The following is a 16,103-nucleotide window of genomic DNA, read 5'->3' as shown; positions in this document are numbered from 1 at the left end:
CTAACATTAGCATGCTAACTTCTTCAGCTACTTTTGCAATCTTTTACCCCCCCAGTCCCACAACTTCCTACTTGAGATAGGTTAACTCTTAGCATGCTAACAATAGCATCCGAGCATGCTAACATTAGCATGCTAACTAATGTTAACTTCATTTTAAACAGTTTTTTTGCTCATTCCGCACCCATATACGTTAGAGTCACATACCTCGGTATGTGACACATGCTAACATTAGCATGCTAACTTTCTCAGCTAATTTAAAACATTTTTTTTAATTAACTCTTAGCATGTTAACTTAATTTTAAACAGTTTTTTGCTCATTCCGCACCCATATATGTTAGAGTCACATACCTTGGTATGTGACACATGCTAACATTAGCATGCTAAGTTTCTCAGCTAATTTAAAACATTTTTTTTATTAACTCTTAGCATATTAACTTCATTTTAAACAGTTTTTTGCTCATTCCGCACCCATATACGTTAGAGTCACATACCTCGGTATGTGACACATACTAACATTAGCATGCTAACTTTCTCAGCTAATTTAAAACATTTTTTTTATTAACTCTTAGCATGTTAACTTCATTTTAAACAGTTTTTTGCTCATTCCGCACCCATATACGTTAGAGTCACATACCTCGGTATGTGACACATACTAACATTAGCATGCTAACTTTCTCAGCTAATTTAAAACATTTTTTTAATTAACTCCTAGCATGTTAACTTCATTTTAAACAGTTTTTTGCTCATTCCGCACCCATATACGTTAGAGTCACATACCTTGGTATGTGACACATGCTAACATTAGCATGCTAACTTTCTCAGCTAATTTAAAACATTTTTTTTATTAACTCTTAGCATGTTAACTTCATTTTAAACAGTTTTTTGCTCATTCCGCACCATATACGTTAGAGTCACATACCTCGGTATGTGACACATGCTAACATTAGCATGCTAGCTTTCTCAGCTAATTTAAAACATTTTTTTAAATTAACTCTTAGCATGTTAACTTCATTTTAAACAGTTTTTTGCTCATTCCGCACCCATATACGTTAGAGTCACATACCTCGGTATGTGACACATGCTAACAATAGCATGCTAACTTTCTCAGCTAATTTAAAACATTTTTTTTATTAACTCTTAGCATGTTAACTTCATTTTAAACAGTTTTTTGCTCATTCCGCACCCATATACGTTAGAGTCACATACCTCTGTATGTGACACATGCTAACATTAGCATGCTAACTTTCTCAGCTAATTTAAAACATTTTTTTTATTAACTATTAGCATGTTAACTTCATTTTAAACAGTTTTTTGCTCATTCCGCACCCATATACGTTAGAGTCACATACCTCGGTATGTGACACATGCTAACATTAGCATGCTAACTTTCTCAGCTAATTTAAAACATTTTTTTTTATTAACTCTTAGCATGTTAACTTCATTTTAAACAGTTTTTTGCTCATTCCGCACCCATATACGTTAGAGTCACATACCTCTGTATGTAACACATGCTAACATTAGCATGCTAACTTTCTCAGCTAATTTAAAACATTTTTTTAATTAACTCTTAGCATGTTAACTTCATTTTAAACAGTTTTTTTGCTCATTCCGCACCCATATACGTTAGAGTCACATACCTCGGTATGTGACACATGCTAACTATTTTTATGCTAACCTTAACGTGCCTAGCGTAGCATGCTAACTTCTTCAGCTAATTTTGCAATTGTTTACCCACCCAGTCACACAACTCCCTACTTGAGATAGGTTAACTCTTAGCATGCTAACAATAGCATCCGAGCATGCTAACATTAGCATGCTAACTAATGTTAACTTAATTTTAAACAGTTTTTTGCTCATTCCGCACCCATACACTTTAGAGTCACATACCTTGGTATGTGACACATGCTAACAATAGCATGCTAACTTTCTCAGCTAATTTAAAAAATTCACACTACGCTAACATGCTAACATTAGCATGCAAACTTTTTTTTTTTTTTTTTTTTTTGCCATTTTGGCAGAAGTACTTTTGTTTTGTACTTATGGAACTTGTTACCTGACCAGCCGGGCGACGGTCCCCGGGAGTCGAGCCAACGACATGTTTCGGTCTGGGCGGGGTCGACCGGGGACGTGAAGGTTTGGCGAGGGCAATGTCAGAGATAAAGGAGCGTTTGATTGCGGGATTCCTGGCGCGGAACTCACGCCCCGGCGAATAGAAACCTCACAGTACAGTTCTGAAGGATCCCGCATTGTGTGCAGTTCTTCCCAGGACTTTATGGATTCTGTTCAAGCAGTCCTTTATGATTCTGGTTTTTCCAGTCCTGGTCTCTGACAAAGGGCTGTTTGTCAGACGAGCCACCCCATTGGTGGGCTCGGTCCTTACGAGGCATGTGATTAGTTGACTTGTGCTCGCTTGGAAACAAGAGTCCTGTGCCCCTCCCACACCCGCCCTAGACCCAAGCACGCTTCTTGCGTCATCCCAGTGCCAAAAGGAGAAGCAACATGTCGGCCCGCTTCGGTGTCGGGTTCCGCAGAGAGCGAGGAGGGGAGTGTTCCGTGGCGTGTGGTACGGTTCCACCCCCCGGAGGAAGGTGGGGTGGACACGCCCAGGACGCAGTCAAGTTGGACCGCATTCTCGCCTACCGATCCTGTCCTTCTGTTCTGTGACTCCACTCCACTTGAGATCCACAAGACCAAGACCAAGACCAAGGACAAGATTTATCACCAGCTTGTTTATTTCAACTCAAAACTGCACGCCCTAGAAGCTCTTAGTCTCTTCACAATGTTTCAACTTGGAAACTGAGTGTCACAAAGCATGATTTTTAGGTGTAAACATACGAAATTAGCAAGAAAAAAAGCTTGCATAAAATAATAGCATGCTAACATTCTCACAACTATGCTAACAGTTGCCAAGCTAACGCATGTTAACCAGTGACGTGCGGTGAGGTTGATGGCTGGTGAGGCACTGACTTCATCACAAACATATGAACCCTAAAGAGTATCTTATTCACCTTTTGTTTGGCAGCAGTTAACGGGTTATGTTTAAAAGCTCATACCAGCATTCTTCCCTGCTTGCCACTCAGCATCAAGGCTTGGAATTGGGGGTTAAATCACCAACAATTATTCCCGGGCGCGGCGCCGCAGCTGCCCACTGCTCCCCTCACCTCCCAGGGGGTGATCAAGGGGATGGGTCAAATGCAGAGGACATATTTCACCACACCTAGTGTGTGTGTGACAATCATTGGTACTTTAACTCATTGTCGTTGTTAGGCCTATTTTAGGGGGGCACAAGCAACATTGAAAAAAAATGTTTACCTTAAAAAAATGTTTTACCTTGAAAATCATTTTTTTCCTTGAAAATCATTTTTTACCTTGAAAATTTTTTTTACCTTGAAAAATTTTTTTTTACCTTGAATTTTTTTTTTACCTTGAAAATCATTTTTAACCTTGAAAAGAAATTTTAGCTTGAAACATTTTTTTTACCTTGAAAATCATTTTTTTCCTTGAAAATCATTTTTTACCTTGAAACATTTTTTTTACCTTGAAAATTTTTTTTACCTTGAAAATCATTTTTTTCCTTGAAAATCATTTTTTACCTTGAAAAATTTTTTTTTACCTTGAAAATTTTTTTTTACCTTGAAATTTTTTTTTACCTTGAAAATCATTTTTTTACCTTGAAAATCATTTTTAACCTTGAAAAGAAATTTTAGCTTGAAACATTTTTTTTACCTTGAAAATAATTTTTTTTCTTGAAAATAATTTTTAACATTGAAAAAAAAATGTTACCTTGAAAAAATTTTTTACCTTAAAAAAATTTTTTACCTTGAAAAAAAAATTTGACCTTGAAAAATTTTTTTTACCTTGAAATTTTTTTTTACCGTGAAAATCATTTTTTACCTTGAAAATCATTTTTAACATTGAAAAGAAATTTTAGCCTGAAACATTTTTTTTTACCTTGAAAATCATTTTTTACCTTGAAAATCATTTTTTACCTTGAAAAAAAAATTTACCTTGAAAATTTTTTTTTACCTTGAAAATCATTTTTTACCTTGAAAATCATTTTTACCTTGAAAATCATTTTTAACCTTGAAAAAAAAATGTTACCTTGAAAATTTTTTTTTTTCTTGAAAATCATTTTTTACCTTGAAACATTTTTTTTACCTTGAAAATCATTTTTTATCTTGAAAATCGTTTTTAACCTTGACAATTATAGGGGACGGCGTGGCACAGTGGAAGAGTGGCCGTGCGCAACCCAGCTTGAAACATTTTTTTTACCTTGAAAATAATTTTTTACCTTGAAAATCATTTTTAACATTGAAAAAAAAATTTACCTTGAAATTTTTTTTTTACCTTGAAAATCATTTATTACCTTGAAAATCATTTTTTACCTTGAAAAAAAAATTTTACCTTGAAAAATTTTTTTTACCTTGAAAATCATTTTTTGCCTTGAAAATCATTTTTAACCTTGAAAAGAAATTTTAGCTTGAAACATTTTTTTTTTACCTTGAAAATAATTTTTTACCTTGAAAATCATTTTTAACATTGAAAATTTTTTTTACCTTGAACATTTTTTTTTACCTTGAAAATCATTTTTTACCTTGAAAATCATTTTTACCTTGAAAATCATTTTTAACCTTGAAAAAAAAATGTTACCTTGAAAACATTTTTTTTCTTGAAAATCATTTTTTTACCTTGAAACATTTTTTTTTACCTTGAAAATAATTTTTTACCTTGAAAATAATTTTTTACCTTGACAATTATAGGGGACGGCGTGGCACAGTGGAAGAGTGGCCGTGTGCAACCCAGCTTGAAACATTTTTTTTACCTTGAAAATAATTTTTTACCTTGAAAATCATTTTTAACATTGAAAAAAAAATGTACCTTGAAAATTTTTTTTTACCTTGAAAATCATTTTTTACCTTGAAATTTTTTTTTACCTTGAAAATTTTTTTTTACCTTGAAAATCATTTTTTACCTTGAAAAGAAATTTTAGATTGAAACATTTTTTTGACCTTGAAAATCCTTTTTTACCTTGAAAATCATTTTTAACATTGAAAAAAAAATTTACCTTGAAATTTTTTTTTTACCTTGAAAATAATTTTTTACCTTGAAAATCATTTTTACCTTGAAAATCATTTTTAACCTTGAAAAAAAAATGTTACCTTGAAAATTTTTTTTTTCTTGAAAATCATTTTTTACCTTGAAACATTTTTTTATACCTTGAAAATCATTTTTTACCTTGATAATCATTTTTAACCTTGACAATTATAGGGGACGGCGTGGCACAGTGGAAGAGTGGCCGTGTGCAACCCAAGGGTCCCTGGTTCAATCCCCACCTAGTACCAACCTCGTCATGTCCGTTGTGTCCTGAGCAAGACACTTCACCCTTGCAATGCATACTTGGTCAACAGCCATACAGGTCACACTGAGGGTGGCCGTATAAACATCTTTAAAGACCTACTGAAAGCCACTACTACCGACCACGCAGTCTGATAGTTTATATATCAATGATGAAATCTTAACATTGCAACACATGCCAATACGGCCGGGTTAGCTTACTAAAGTGCAATTTTAAATTTCGCGCGAAATATCCTGCTGAAAACGTCTCGGTATGATGACGTCACGGATTGTAGAGGACATTTTGGGACAGCATGGTGGCCAGCTATTAAGTCGTCTGTTTTCATCGCAAAATTCCACAGTATTCTGGACATCTGTGTTGGTGAATCTTTTGCAATTTGTTCAATGAAAAATGGAGACAGCAAAGAAGAAAGCTGTAGGCGGGAAGCGGTGTATTGCGGCCGACTGCAGCAACACAAACACAGCCGGTGTTTCATTGTTTACATTCCCGAAAGATGACAGTCAAGCTTTACCATTGGCCTGTGGAGAACTGGGACAACAGAGACTCTTACCAGGAGGACTTTGAGTTGGATGCGCAGACGCGGTACCGTGAGTACGCATGCAGCTGCGGCTTCCAAACATTTGATCGCTTGCCCGTACGTGCGTGCCGCTATGTGCATGTCACGTACGTAACTTTGGGGAAATATATGTGCTGTATGAACTTTGGGGAGGTGAACGGTACTTTGGGCTGTGGGATTGAGTGTGTTGTGCAGGTGTTTGAGCTGTATTGGCGGGTTATATGGACGGGAGGGGGGAGGTGTTTGTTATGCGGGATTAATTTGTGGCATATTAAATATAAGCCTGGTTGTGTTGTGGCTAATAGAGTATATATATGTCTTGTGTTTATTTACTGTTTTAGTCATTCCCAGCTGAATATCAGGTCTCACAGCATCTTCCCTATCTGAATCGCTCCCACTGCCCTCTAGTCCTTCACTCTCACTTTCCGAATCCACAAATCTTCCATCCTCGCTCAAATTAATGGGGAAATCGTCGCTTTCTCGGTCCGAATCGCTCTCGCTGCTGGTGGCCATGATTGTAAACAATGTGCGGATGTGAGGAGCTCCACAACCTGTGACGTCACGCTACTCGTCTGCTACTTCCGGTACAGGCAAGGCTTTTTTTTATCAGCGACCAAAAGTTGCGAACTTTATCGTCGATGTTCTCTACTAAATCCTTTCAGCAAAAATATGGCAATATCGCGAAATGATCAAGTATGACACATAGAATGGACCTGCTATCCCCGTTTAAATAAGAAAATCGCATTTCAGTAGGCCTTTAACATTGTTACAAATATGCGCCGCACTGTGAAGCCACACCAAACAAGAATGACAAACACATTTCGGGAGAACATCGGCACCGTAACACAACATAAACACAACAGAACAAATACCCAGAATCCCTTGCAGCACTAACTCTTCCGGGACGCTACAACAACAGCTTGAACAACCCAGCCCCCGCAACCACGCCCCCAACACCCCCCGCCCCCCATCTCCCGAATTCGGAGGTCTCAAGGTTGGTAAATATGTCGGAAACTCCAGACAGCCATGACATCATGTTCTTTACAAGTGTATGTAACCTTTTGACCACTGTATGTACATGTGCTAGATGAGTTTTTAATTTTTTTTAAATTTGCAAAAAAACGTTTCTGGAATCTGTGGTGGGCTCTCCTATTTCTGGGGCTGAGGTTGCCGAGGTAGTTAAAAAGCTCCTCGGTGGCAAGGCGGAGATCCGCCCGGAGTTCCTTAAGGCTCTGGATGCTGTGGGGCTGTCTTGGTTGACAAGACTCTGCAACATCGCGTGGACATCGGGGGCGGTACCTCTGGATTGGCAGACCGGGGTGGTGGTTCCTCTCTTTAAGAAGGGGAACCGGAGAGTGTGTTCCAACTATCGTGGGATCACACTCCTCAGCCTTCCCGGTAAGGTCTATCCAGGTGTACTGGAGAGGAGGCTACGCCGGATAGTCGAACCTCGGATTCAGGAGGAACAGTGTGGTTTTCGTCCTGGTCGTGGAACTGTGGACCAGCTCTATACTCTCGGCAGGGTCCTTGAGGGTGCATGGGAGTTTGCCCAACCAGTCTACATGTGCTTTGTGGACTTGGAGAAGGCATTCGACCGTGTCCCTCGGGAAGTCCTGTGGGGAGTGCTCAGAGAGTATGGGGTTTCGGACTGTCTGATTGTGGCGGTCCGCTCCCTGTATGATCAGTGCCAGAGCTTGGTCCGCATTGCCGGCAGTAAGTCGGACACGTTTCCAGTCAGGGTTGGACTCCGCCAAGGCTGCCTTTTGTCACCCATTCTGTTCATAACTTTTATGGACAGAATTTCTAGGCGCAGTCAAGGCGTTGAGGGGATCTGGTTTGGTGGCTGCAGGATTAGGTCTCTGCTATTTGCAGATGATGTGGTCCTGATGGCTTCCTCCGGCCAAGATCTTCAGCTCTCACTGGATCGGTTCGCAGCCGAGTGTGAAGCGACTGGGATGGGAATCAGCACCTCCAAGTCCGAGTCCATGGTTCTCTCCCGGAAAAGGGTGGAGTGCCATCTCCGGGTTGGGGAGGAGATCTTGCCCCAAGTGGAGGAGTTCAAGTACCTCGGAGTCTTGTTCACGAGTGGGGGAAGAGTGGATCGTGAGATCGACAGGCGGATCGGTGCGGCGTCTTCAGTAATGCGGACGCTGTATCGATCCGTTGTGGTGAAGAAGGAGCTGAGCCGGAAGGCAAAGCTCTCGATTTACCGGTCGATCTACGTTCCCATCCTCACCTATGGTCATGAGCTTTGGGTCATGACCGAAAGGACAAGATCACGGGTACAAGCGGCCGAAATGAGTTTCCTCCGCCGGGTGGCGGGGCTCTCCCTTAGAGATAGGGTGAGAAGCTCTGTCATCCGGGAGGAACTCAAAGTAAAGCCACTGCTCCTCCACATGGAGAGGAGCCAGATGAGGTGGTTCGGGCATCTGGTCAGGATGCCACCCGAACGCCTCCCTAGGAAGGTGTTTCGGGCACGTCTGACCGGTAGGAGGCCACGGGGAAGACCCAGGACACGTTGGGAAGACTATGTCTCCCGGCTGGCCTGGGAACGCCTCGGGATCCCCCGGGAGGAGCTGGACGAAGTGGCTGGGGAGAGGGAAGTCTGGGCTTCCCTGCTTAGGCTGCTGCCCCCGCGACCCGACCTCGGATAAGCGGAAGAAGATGGATGGATGGATGGATGCAAAAAAACACTTTCAAATTGTCATTATGGGGTATTGTGTGTAGAATTTTGAGGACAAAAATGAATGTATTCCTTTTTTTAGAAAAAGTAAAGAGTATTTTACTTGCACAACATCAAGCACTCGCTCAAAAAGGTTGATTATGTCTTCTTATTGATATTATTTAAAATAAGATTCTTCATCTCAGTATGTTAATAATGACTGAATTAATTAATTACATATTACAAAACTGTTGTGTATACTAATTCACAGATGTTATTTTATTATATAAAAAGGTCAGTAAATGATTCTATATATTTGTAAACGCTCTGAAGTGGGAAAGGGGTCGGATTAAATAAGCTTTGCTTCTTCCTACTCATTTCGGACATGATGTCAAGTGAAATGTTATAAAACTGTGTGATGTTTTATACTGTAAGTGTGTTCATCCATCCATCCATCTTCTTCCGCTTATCCGAGGTCGGGTCGCGGGTGCAGCAGCCTAAGCAGGGAAGCCCAGACTTCCCTCTCCCCAGCCACTTCGTCCAGCTCCTCCCGGGGGATCCCGAGGCGTTCCCAGGCCAGCTGGGAGACATAGTCTTCCCAACGTGTCCTGGGTCTTCCCCGTGGCCTCCTACCGGTCGGACGTGTCCTAAACACCTCCCTAGGGAGGCGATCGGGTGGCATCCTGACCAGATGCCCGAACCACCTCATCTGGCTCCTCTCCATGTGGAGGAGCAGCGGCTTTACTTTGAGCTCCCCCCGGATGGCAGAGCTTCTCACCCTATCTCTAAGGGAGAGCCCCGCCACCCGGCGGAGGAAACTCATTTCGGCCGCTTGTACCCGTGATCTTGTCCTTTCGGTCACAACCCAAAGCTCATGACCATAGGTGAGGATGGGAACGTAGATCGACCGGTAAATTGAGAGCTTTGCCTTCCGGCTCAGCTCCTTCTTCACCACAACGGATCGATACAGCGTCCGCATTACTGAAAACGCCGCACCGATCCGCCTGTCGATCTCACGATCCACTCTTCCCTCACTCGTGAACAAGACTCCGAGGTACTTGAACTCCTCCACTTGGGGCAAGATCTCCTCCCCAACCCGGAGATGGTATTCCACCCTTTTCCGGGCGAGAACCATGGACTCGGACTTGGAGGTGCTGATTCTCATCCCAGTCGCTTCACACTCGGCTGCGAACCGATCCAGCGAGAGCTGAAGATCCTGGCCAGATGAAGCCATCAGGACCACATCATCTGCAAAAAGCAGAGACCTAATCCTGCAGCCACCAAACCAGATCCCCTCAACGCCTTGACTGCGCCTAGAAATTCTGTCCATAAAAGTTATGAACAGAATCGGTGACAAAGGGCAGCCTTGGCGGAGTCCAACCCTCACTGGAAACGTGTCCGACTTACTGCCGGCAATGCGGACCAAGCTCTGACACTGATCATACAGGGAGCGGACCGCCAAAATCAGACAGTCCGATACCCCATACTCTCTGAGCACTCCCCACAGGACTTCCCGAGGGACACGGTCGAATGCCTTCTCCAAGTCCACAAAACACATGTAGACTGGTTGGGCAAACTCCCATGCACCCTCAAGGACCCTGCCGAGAGTATAGAGCTGGTCCACAGTTCCACGACCAGGACGAAAACCACACTGTTCCTCCTGAATCCGAGGTTCGACTATCCGGCGTAGCCTCCTCTCCAGTACACCTGAATAGACCTTACCGGGAAGGCTGAGGAGTGTGATCCCACGATAGTTAGAACACACCCTCCGGTTCCCCTTCTTAAAGAGAGGAACCACCACCCCGGTCTGCCAATCCAGAAGTACCGCCCCCGATGTCCACGCGATGCTGCAGAGTCTTGTTAACCAAGACAGCCCCCACAGCATCCAGAGCCTTAAGGATCTCATCCACCCACGGGGCCTTGCCACCGAGGAGCTTTTTAACTACCTCAGCAACCTCAGCCCCAGAAATAGAAGTGTGTTCATGTTCCAAATAAACTAAAGAAGGAAAGAAATGTTCTTCTAATCAGAACATATTTCCACTATATTAGATGGCATTTTTACTTATTTCACTTTATTCAAAGGTAAAAATGCCATCTAATATACCGAAAATATGGTCTGGTTACGAGAAAATGTGAACAATATTTCAAGCACTTGTTGCTCAGTCGGCATTTCCCGAGAAAGTGAAAGTGAAAGTCAAACCGAGTGCAGACCTGAGACTTGGCCCGCTGGCGGAACTCGGACGAACCCAAGCAGGACGTCCGAGGGCACCGTGACCGTGTTCCTGGTTCCTGGTGGACTCTTTTTTTTAGTGAAGGAGTGTGAGTCGGGCGTCACCCGAAGCCCAGAAGAGTTTTTCAGCAAATAGTCGCCTCCGTCGCATCTTCATTCCACAGCTTTATTTTCCCGCCCTTTTCCCCTCCGCAGTCAAGCTATAACTTGCACTTATTTCCTTCTCACTCGCAGGCAACAACATTCCTTCTTCCTGAAAGGTCTTCCTCTGAAACAAAGGCAGGAAAAGAAGGGTGTTGATGGCTCCTGGACTGGCCGTGGTCCTGCCCGGGTGTTGCTACAGTCCACTGTGGTCAAGACAGTGTTGGGCCTTCAGAAGGGTGTCCAAGGTGTGGATGTTCAAGGTCCGGGCAGCATGGCTGCTTCACAGAGTCTTGGCTGAATGAGCAGGTCTCGGACACCTCGGTATCCTTGGTTTCCTCGCTCATCCATGCGGACTGGCAGAGAGTTGGTGGAGTCGGCTCTCTCGGTTGCTTTGTTGGGTCTGCTCCTTTCTCTGGCCATGCTCCGTGGAACACCACAGAGGCCACCACAGTGTTTACGTTTTTTGTTGTTTTTACTTTGGCTGTCTTTCATGTCCTTTATGTTCTTTGATGTTAGATGTTTCCCTTTTACACACAAGCTTATGTGGCACCACTATGGACTGGACTCTCACTATTATGTTAGATCCACTATGGACTGGACTCTCACACTATTATGTTGGATCCACTATGGACTGGACTCTCACACTATTATGTTGGATCCACTATGGACTGGACTCTCACTATTATGTTAGATCCACTATGTACTGGACTCTCACTATTATGTTAGATCCACTATGGACTGGACTCTCACTATTATGTTAGATCCACTATGGACTGGACTCTCACACTATTATGTTGGATCCACTATGGACTGGACTCTCACACTATTATGTTGGATCCACTATGGACTGGACTCTCACTATTATGTTAGATCCACTATGGACTGAACTCTCACTATTATGTTAGATCCACTATGGACTGGACTCTCACTATTATGTTAGATCCACTATGGACTGGACTCTCACTATTATGTTTGATCCACTATGGACTGGACTTTCACTATTATGTTAGATCCACTATGGACTGGACTCTCACTATTATGTTAAATCCACTATGGACTGGACTCTCACACTATTATGTTAGATCCACTATGGACTGGACTCTCACACTATTATGTTAGATCCACTATGGACTGGACTGTCACTATTATGTTAGATCCACTATGAACTGGACTCTCACTATTATGTTAGATCCACTATGGACTGGACTCTCACTATTATGTTAGATCCACTATGGACTGGACTCTCTCACTATTATGTTAGATCCACTATGGACTGGTCTCACACTATTATGTTAGATCCACTATGGACTGGACTCTCACACTATTATGTTAGATCCACTATGGACTGGACTCTCACTATTATGTTAGATTCACTATGGACTGGACTCTCACTATTATGTTAGATCCACTATGAACTTGTTAGATCCACTATGAACTGGACTCTCACACTATTATGTTAGATCCACTATGGACTGGACTCTCACTATTATGTTAGATCCACTATGGACTGGACTCTCACTATTATGTTAGATCCACTATGAACTGGACTCTCACACTATTATGTTAGATCCACTATGGACTGGACTCTCACTATTATGTTAGATCCACTATGGACTGGACTCTCACTATTATGTTTGATCCACTATGGACTGGACTTTCACTATTATGTTAGATCCACTATGGACTGGACTCTCACTATTATGTTAAATCCACTATGGACTGGACTCTCACACTATTATGTTAGATCCACTATGGACTGGACTCTCACACTATTATGTTAGATCCACTATGGACTGGACTCTCACTATTATGTTAGATCCACTATGAACTGGACTCTCACTATTATGTTAGATCCACTATGGACTGGACTCTCACTATTATGTTAGATCCACTATGGACTGGACTCTCACACTATTATGTTAGATCCACTATGGACTGAACTCTCACACTATTATGTTAGATCCACTATGGACTGGACTCTCACACTATTATGTTAGATCCACTATAGACTGGACTCTCACACTATTATGTTAGATCCACTATGGACTGGACTCTCTCACTATTATGTTAGATCCACTATGGACTGGACACTCACACTATTATGTTAGATCCACTATGGACTGGACTCTCACAATATTATGTTAGATCCACTATGGACTGGACTCTCACACTATTATGTTTGATCCACTATGGACTGGACTCTCACACTATTATGTTAGATCCACTATGGACTGGACTCTCACACTATTATGTTAGATCCACTATGGACTGGACTCTCACACTATTATGTTAGATCCACTATGGACTGGGGTCCCCACATCTGTGGTCCCCTCTAAGGTTTCTCATTGTCATCCCATTGGGTTGAGTTTTTCCTTGCCCCGATCTGGGATATGAGCCGAGGATGTCGTTGTGGCTTGTGCAGCCCTTTGAGACACTCGTGATTCAGGGCTATATAAGCAAACATGGATTGATTGATTGATGTGTGCTATGGCTATGAGGTTTTTGTCCCCCCTTGGCATCAGTCTGGATCTCCTATCCAGGGTTGGACTGAATACTTTTTTGTACCCCCCCCCCCGTGTTTACCTGTTTCTCACCTTTTTTTGTAAGAGGCGGCAGACCCGTCAGCGATCCTGTTCTGTCTCCCTGTAATGTTTGATCCTGTTCTGTCTCCCTGTAATGTTTGATCCTGTTCTGTCTCCCTGTAATGTTTGATCCTGTTCTGTCTCCCAGTATTGTTTGATCCTGTTCTGTCTCCCTGTAATGTTTGATCCTGTTCGGTCTCCCTGTAATGTTTGATCCTGTTCTGTCTCCCTGTATTGTTTGATCCTGTTCTGTCTCCCTGTATTGTTTGATCCTGTTCTGTCTCCCTGTATTGTTTGATCCTGTTCTGTCTCCCTGTAATGTTTGATCCTGTTCTGTCTCCCTGTAATGTTTGATCCTGTTCTGTCTCCCTGTATTGTTTGATCCTGTTCTGTCTCCCTGTATTGTTTGATCCTGTTCTGTCTCCCTGTATTGTTTTATCCTGTTCTGTCTCCCTGTATTGTTTGATCCTGTTCTGTCTCCCTGTATTGTTTGATCCTGTTCTGTCTCCCTGTAATGTTTGATCCTGTTCTGTCTCCCTGTAATGTTTGATCCTGTTCTGTCTCCCAGTATTGTTTGATCCTGTTCTGTCTCCCTGTAATGTTTGATCCTGTTCGGTCTCCCTGTAATGTTTGATCCTGTTCTGTCTCCCTGTATTGTTTTATCCTGTTCTGTCTCCCTGTATTGTTTGATCCTGTTCTGTCTCCCTGTATTGTTTGATCCTGTTCTGTCTCCCTGTAATGTTTGATCCTGTTCTGTCTCCCTGTAATGTTTGATCCTGTTCTGTCTCCCTGTATTGTTTGATCCTGTTCTGTCTCCCTGTATTGTTTGATCCTGTTCTGTCTCCCTGTATTGTTTTATCCTGTTCTGTCTCCCTGTATTGTTTGATCCTGTTCTGTCTCCCTGTATTGTTTGATCCTGTTCTGTCTCCCTGTAATGTTTGATCCTGTTCTGTCTCCCTGTAATGTTTGATCCTGTTCTGTCTCCCTGTATTGTTTGATCCTGTTCTGTCTCCCTGTATTGTTTGATCCTGTTCTGTCTCCCTGTATTGTTTGATCCTGTTCTGTCTCCCTGTAATGTTTGATCCTGTTCTGTCTCCCTGTAATGTTTGATCCTGTTCTGTCTCCCAGTATTGTTTGATCCTGTTCTGTCTCCCTGTAATGTTTGATCCTGTTCGGTCTCCCTGTAATGTTTGATCCTGTTCTGTCTCCCTGTATTGTTTTATCCTGTTCTGTCTCCCTGTATTGTTTGATCCTGTTCTGTCTCCCTGTATTGTTTGATCCTGTTCTGTCTCCCTGTAATGTTTGATCCTGTTCTGTCTCCCTGTAATGTTTGATCCTGTTCTGTCTCCCTGTATTGTTTGATCCTGTTCTGTCTCCCTGTATTGTTTGATCCTGTTCTGTCTCCCTGTATTGTTTTATCCTGTTCTGTCTCCCTGTATTGTTTGATCCTGTTCTGTCTCCCTGTAATGTTTGATCCTGTTCTGTCTCCCTGTAATGTTTGATCCTGTTCTGTCTCCCTGTATTGTTTGATCCTGTTCTGTCTCCCTGTATTGTTTGATCCTGTTCTGTCTCCCTGTATTGTTTGATCCTGTTCTGTCTCCCTGTAATGTTTGATCCTGTTCTGTCTCCCTGTAATGTTTGTCTGATATTGAATGGGATTGTGCTGAAAATCTTAATTTTCCCTCTGAGATTATTAAAGTATTTCTGATTCTGATTAGTCAACAAGTGATGTCTTTCAATATTTACAATAACTATTTATTTTTTAATTTTGATTTTAATTGACATCCAGCATCAGACATTCCTATCCATGACATCATATTTACATACATCATATATCTGCTGTCTGCCTTAAATGTCAACATAGTTTTTTGCTTATATCCCAGCGATGCACCCTCTCCCCCCCAAAAGAAACAGCAAGAAGACAAAATAATAATAATATACAGATAAATCAATTAAATAAAGAAAAAATAATATTAATAATAAATTAATAATAATAATAATAATAATCAGAAATAGAATAAAAGAATATAAACAAATAGTAAATAAATACATTTAAAAAATAGACATATAGGGAGTAATCCTTATTTAATTTTTTTTTATTATTAAATAGTACAATCACTAATTCAAAAAATTAAAATCAGGCTTATGGGGCGTGACATAATGGACCCAGTTTTCCCAGTATGAAGTACATTTCTCTCATTTATAATGAATAAAAGCAGTTATCTTCTCCATTTCAAAAAAAATGTCCATTGTGATTTCCATCCATTGTTTCAAAATCGGGCTCTTCTGCGATATCCATTTCCTAGTAATGCTCTTTTTACAGGCCGTTATAACAGTGTGGGCCTCAGAAGGGGGTCCGAAGGTGCGGCCCCCGGGGGACATTCGAGGTGTGAAAACAGTAAAAAAAAAAATGTAAGAAAGATGAGCAATAAAGTGGAACGTGATGAAACAAAGCTGACATTTTCAAACTAATGATTGTTATAATATACTTAGTCACCCATAACACAAAGTTTTCTCTTGAAATATTTAAAATATCTGTTTTCAACCTTTTTTCTGTGAAAATAAATAAATAA

This window comes from Nerophis lumbriciformis, linkage group LG22 (genome assembly GCF_033978685.3).
Source record: "Nerophis lumbriciformis linkage group LG22, RoL_Nlum_v2.1, whole genome shotgun sequence".
Taxonomy (NCBI): domain Eukaryota; kingdom Metazoa; phylum Chordata; class Actinopteri; order Syngnathiformes; family Syngnathidae; genus Nerophis; species Nerophis lumbriciformis.
The sequence above is the reverse complement of the archived record's forward strand: the minus strand, read 5'-3'. Positions refer to the sequence as shown.